Source organism: Peromyscus maniculatus, chromosome 19, assembly GCF_049852395.1.
Source record: "Peromyscus maniculatus bairdii isolate BWxNUB_F1_BW_parent chromosome 19, HU_Pman_BW_mat_3.1, whole genome shotgun sequence".
Taxonomy (NCBI): Eukaryota; Metazoa; Chordata; class Mammalia; order Rodentia; family Cricetidae; genus Peromyscus; species Peromyscus maniculatus.
In genome coordinates, this window is record NC_134870.1 from 26,466,631 (window position 1) to 26,472,630 (window position 6,000).

Genomic DNA, 6,000 nt, shown 5'->3' on the forward strand with positions numbered 1-6,000 from the left:
TGAGGACATCTGTCCTCGTTTGTGTTGCTGTGATAAAGACCATGGTCAAATGCAGGCAGGGGAGGAGAGGGTTTGTCTTACACATCCTCATCATAGTCCATCACTGAGGGACACCAAGGCAGGAACTCCAGCAGAGGCCCTAAAGGGATCTGCTCCTCTTGGCTTGTTCTCTATGGCTAGCTCAGCTTGCTTCCTTACACACTCCAGGACCACCTGACCAGGAAGGGCACCACCCACAGTGAGCTGCCCTCCCCCACAATCAATCATCCGTCAAGATGATGCCCATAGACTTGTGGGCATTCCAGACAATTTCTCAGCTGAGGCCTCCTCTTCTCAGGTGACTCTAACTTGTGTCAAGTTGGCAAAAACAATCAACACAACATCCCTTTAGGACACCCAGGAAAACCAAAGCACCCCTTTCCATGTGTTCCCTTGTCACTTCTGTGACTTCTAACAACATGGGGGGGGGGGTCTCCCACCAAACAGGCAGGCATCTGGTTCTGTAGCATCAGACGTCAGCCTTGGGCATCTCCTGATCTGCTTCTCAAGCTGTCCACCCAGAATGGCATCAGATCCCAGCGAGGTTGAAGGCTCAGTCTCTAACTGTGCCCCTTCTAGATGCCAGTCTTGGTCTGTTCGCTTTGCCTGTGGCTCCGATCAACTTGCTTTTAACAGGAGTCCCACAGCCGCTCTCCTCTTGTTCATTTGTTTGTTTGTCTCAGGGAACACGTCTGTTTGCTGATTTGTTATAAAAGCCAGTACAGAGATAGGGGTGAAGAGGTGTGGCGCATGGAAATTGCAGAAAGTGGTACTTCTGTGCCCTCTCCAGGCCTGACCCTTCCAGGGACTGCCATGAAGGGCTGCCCAGAAGCCTCGAATTCTGCTCTTTGGAATGCCTTATGGAGACATTTCACAAGGAGCCGTGTAGCTATGATTGGACTAAAGGGTCAGACAGAACACACACAGAGCAGGGAAACCAGCATGGCTTGTCAGCGAAGCATTCCGCCCTCCAGGGTGTTGGGCAGGACCTTCAGGGAATGAGAAGGGTCTTCGGACCTCTAGGTACGCCAGAGTTCATTTTTGTTTTGTTCTGTTTTTTTTGTTTTTTTTTGAGACAAGGTCTCACTGTGTAGCCCATCTGTCTTGGAACTCACTATGTAGACCAGGCTGGCCTCGAACTCACAAATACTAGGATTAAAGGTGTGTGCCACCATGCTCAGCCCTGAGGAAGTTCATTCTTTATAGCCAGCTCTAAGACTAAAAGGCGGGGAAGGCTTAGTATGTCTGTGAACCTGGTTTAGGGCCGAGAAGTCCTAGTTCCTGGGCTTGCCTCTGGAGGAAGTTAGGAGCCAGAGACGGGACAGAACTAATGGGATATCACATCCTTCTATCTACAGTTGTCACGTAAGAAGGCTTCCTTCTCTGCTTTTATCTGAATTTCTATCTCCAGAGTCTTGGCAGAACCTACCGCCCTTTCCACCCCCCATACTTCCTACTTCCTGCTGTACCCCAGGTTCCTGAGGTAAGGAGAAGGGCCAAGAGATAAGACAGAGGGATCTTGAAAATGTAGTTAGGGGCTACATTTTTGCATGTTGCAGGCCAGGGCTAGGGCCTACTGTTTCAGGCGCTTGGATGTCCTGTGCTCACAGAGCTGGCCGGGCCCTGGGAGAATATGCTAATGCACACATTACATGTGAGCCATGCTGGCCCCTGTCTGGCAGACTTTGCCTTTAATCTCTGACATAAACCCCAAGCACACTGGCTGCCTCAGAGCAGCCCCCTTCACCTCGCTTTCAGAGACCAGAGTTCCGCAGAGCTCCACAGCTACCAACACAGGCCTCAGTGCTGGAAACAGAATTTTATCATGTGAACTTCACACTTCTCTTTGGATCATTCCCAGCCTGGTACTTGGCTTTTGCACTGCACGCATGCCTGGAATTAGGTTCCTTGACTCTTGCTGGTCCTGCTCTCCTCCGTGGTCACTGCAAGGCCTCCCTAAGGGGCTGTGCTGTAGTCATGCCGCTAAGCAGCCTGCCTCGGGGACAGACCGGTCAGATCCAGGTCTTTCAAGTGCAAGGAAGGACACTTGCTCTGAGGCATCTGAGGCCCGCCACACCCACAGGATCCATGGAGTCTGAACAGTGCAGGCAATAAAGGAAAGAGTGCTGTGAGAGGGAGCCTAGGTGGGGTTGAGCAAGTGGGTGCCGGGGTTGGTGCGCTAAATGGAACAGTGGGACGGTGCCACCGATTAGCTGGGAGACTGGCATGGAGATGCTGACAGCTGACTTTGGACAAAATCACATAACTCTACCTGAAGTGGTTTCCTTCTCCATAAAATTGGACCACAGTATGCTGGCCACCTGTAAATGTGCAGGGCTTCATGGGCGTGGGCCCCGTGATGGTGATGATAAATGATGAAGGCCGTGTCTGGACTAGTACCCTAGTGTTCCACATGCTGGAGGACCACCTAGAAGGAGTGTCAAATGGTGATGTTTGCAGTTGGAGTTTCTCCTTATAGGGTACCCTAAGGAACCAGGCTGCCGCAGTGGAGAGTGACCGAAACTGGAGTTGAGATGCAGGGATTCTACTTAGGATGGGAGAAGAGCATGCACCTTATACTGAGGTGAGCAGAGAAGGGATCTGGGATCCTGGATGTTCACAGCAGACCACTTCCTGCGCTCTCTTCCTCATGACCCAGCTCAGCTGAGCTCTCAGCTCCCTACAGAACCCAGAGAAAAGAGGATAAGGCTGGCATTGCTGTAGCTGATATTGAGTGCTCCTTGGAGGGGAAGGAGGGTTCGATAGAAACCCTGACAGTACTATGTCTGGGCCATGGCGCATGGGGTTGTATTTGTACTCACAGGGCCCAGCCCTAGGAATGACAAGTACCTGGGTGCTCGCCCTCTAGGCCCTGAGCTGCTTATGGCGAGGGCTGGTAATCTGATCGGGCTTCTGCGGCCTGGCCTGAGCCCTTGTGCTCTCCGAGGGCCCACAGGCAGCAAGGTCTGGAGGAGCCCAACTAGAATTGAGGCCTTTGGATGGACGGGACAGGGATCAGAGCTGCCGGTGTGGCTGTGAGGGGGGCATAGATTGGGTGCAGCTGGGCCAAGGGGGACTTTAATGACAGTGACTTGGGAAGGAGTCCAGGTCAATCAGCACCAGGTCTGGGACTTGCAGAGAGGACGGGAGGGTGTGTCCAAGGCCGCCCAAACCAGACAGTTAGCTTCCTTCTCTGCTCCCCTCCTGCTCTTCCGTTTTAGCTAGAGGAGCACCTTTGAATGTGGCTTTGGCATCCAATAAGCCTAGATTTAAGCAAAGTGAAACAGTGAAGTAAAACCCTCTATTCTTCGCCATACACTGACACTTACATTGTCTCAGAAGCATGGTTCAAGGGGGAGGGACGGCTTCAACACAAGAGGCAAGGCGGTACAGGAGCCTACATCTGACATCGCCCAGCCTGGTCAGAAGAAATAGAGCCCTGCAGACCCTCCTTGCGGGGACCAGCAGAGAGGCCCCTGCTAGTGGTTGAACAGGCTGATCTCTGTCCCCAGTGAATGAACCAAGTTAGTACTGAGGCTGGTGTGAATGTAAACACAGGACCTAGAACCCAGCCTTTGTCTCAAGTCTGGCCACAAGGGGGCGCTTGATCTCTAACTGAGCAAGCTCTGCAGTGCCAGAACCTCCTTCCAGGCCGCACCCACACCCACCCGTTGCTTTTGACTCCCAACCCCCTTTCCTTCTTTTAAAAGAAAAAGACTGAGGGAGGTATGGGGGGGGGCGGCGGGGGAATCCCACAGAGCTGGCACAGCTTACAAAGCTACCCAGCAGCACACACTCCGCTTTGGCTAGAGAAGGCATTTGCCAGGACAGTCCATCTGACTTGGTATGGACACCCGGGCTGGAGCCATCTCCACTGCAGGACCTGCTGTATGACTGACTGGTACTCTCAGCTTCAGTACGTGCCCACAGAGCAGGGTTTACAGGATTGATTCGATGACAGGAAGGTGTGAGAATTCTCAGGCAGATCCCCTCACAGAGGTGACAGACAGTGGAAACACAGAAGACAGAGCTGTGAGGCCCCTGGGTGGACAGAGATCCTGAGGCCAAGACCAGGAGACAGCCTCTGGAAACACAAGGCCTTCCCCCATGAGCAGGTGGGCATCTAGAAGGTACTGTTGGAAATTTACCATTTCTAGGCCCACAGCCATGCTACGAGGATTGGGAAGGACTTCCTTCAGACTTGCTCCTGGGCCACTGATGCCTTGGTTAACTCGAAAGCAAGAAAGAGGCGGCTAGACCCCACCTTGTCCCCGTCCCTGTCCTCCTAGCCTGTGTGTAGGGGAAGGAGAGTCAGGGCTTTGGAAGACTCTGTCCTCTGGAAATGGGCGCCTTTGGCATCTTTTAACCTCCGTCAGCAGTCTAGGTAGGAGGAATGAGCTGGAAGTTTCTAGGCCCTCAGATTTCTAGAAATTTGTGAACTGAGCCCTGTGAGGAATAACCCTAGCTGATCTGGAGAGGAAGCAGTGAAGGAAGCAGGATTTGGTATTTGTGTTGATGTAGCTGACCGAGCTCCAGGTCCACTGGTTCTCACAGGAGGGAAGCCCTGTGCCTGGTGCCCCATACCCGTCCTTCAAAGACTCGGGGGGGGGGGCTGGATGACACTGTGTGGGTTTTGAACTAAGTTTTGGCATTGTGAGCAACCACCCAATGGGTGATAGCTGGAGACTGTGGGGCCAAGTGGTCTGGCATTCAATCTGTGCCAGATCCCTGGCAAGCCAGGGCACTCTCCTATACCAGCTCCAGAGTGGCCAAGGTATAAAAATAGACAGAAAACACAAAACTGGAGCTGAAGGCCAGCTGCAGAACTGGTCCGATTCATAAAATCCACACACTGCTCTGCAAGTTTGAAGTCCTTACTGCTTATGGATTTGATGACTGTTCTGAGGTGAAGTAGCAGCCGCCCACCATTCAGAATAGGGCCCTAGAAGAGAAACTGAGGCGTACGTACACAGCGTGGCCCAGATTTCAACTCCATTCTGAAGGCCTCCAGCCCCACGTGACCTGGCCGCCCTCTCTGCCCACTTCACAGTGTACTTTGCTACTGAGCAGCACTCAAGTGTTTGTTTGTAACTCCCAATTATTCCTGAAGGCACAGATTTGAATTCTGCTTGGCTTCGCTGAACTGAAGGAGTGCCCCTCCCCCCGAGCTCTGCAGAGCAGGCCAGGACTTCCTGCCTTCACTGCCGCCTGGGGTCCGCCAGCTTCACTGCCCTGGCTTAGGGTCATTCTGTAGTGTCCCTAGTATTCATCCCTAGAGGAAGAACGCTGTCCTCGAGTGACGGGGAGAGGAAGGAGCCGGTGAGCCGCCCTTCCTCTATCCATCCTTGGCAAGGGCAGGAGAAGCAGCTGCAGGGCACCTCTGCTGTGCATCTGCTCTGGTCCTGGAGGGCCCTGCAGGGCCCGGGTTTACAGCAGGCCCTTCTCACGCTCCTTTCCTTTCCCTCTCCAGTGTATGTGGTAGAAGCCCAAAGAAAAGATGACCTGGGCCCATCCACTGTCCTCACAGTCTGCAAGACTATTCTCTGTTGCTGCTGCCTCTTGGACAAGTTCATCTGATGAGCCCAGCTCTCCGCTGCCTGGCCGCTCTGCGCCTGCCTCCGATCGGTGTGCCTGCTCCCACTCTTCTGATTGCTGAAATAAGCGGCTAGCTCTGCGCAGACACCTCTACCTTCAGTCCTCCGGAGTCTTAGATTAGTGAGGGGTACTGCTGTTTCATTCAGTGACTTGATCTTTTTAATGTTCAAAAGTCATTTCTTACTGATCCTTAACAAATGTGCTAAATAATTTTACTTTTTTTTGGCCAAAGGCTTAGTTATGAAATATATATTTATAATGTTTAAATTATACACCCAAGGTAATGGCAATATGTGATACACCACTAGATCTCTCTGCTCACACCCTGTATGTTTCAATAAATCTGTCCAAACCCTGCTGTCTGAA

At 52.5% G+C, this 6,000-nt stretch overlaps 1 non-coding gene across 2 annotated transcripts in view; it reads left to right on the top strand.

The window, feature by feature from the left end:
- The window catches only part of LOC102905625 (uncharacterized), a 28,953-nt gene extending 22,953 nt beyond the window's left edge, over window positions 1-6,000 (top strand). For both annotated transcript variants that reach the window (XR_013046043.1, XR_013046044.1), the window contains one exon: window positions 5,510-6,000. This is a non-coding gene — a transcript (uncharacterized LOC102905625). The remainder of the gene's footprint in view (window positions 1-5,509) is intronic.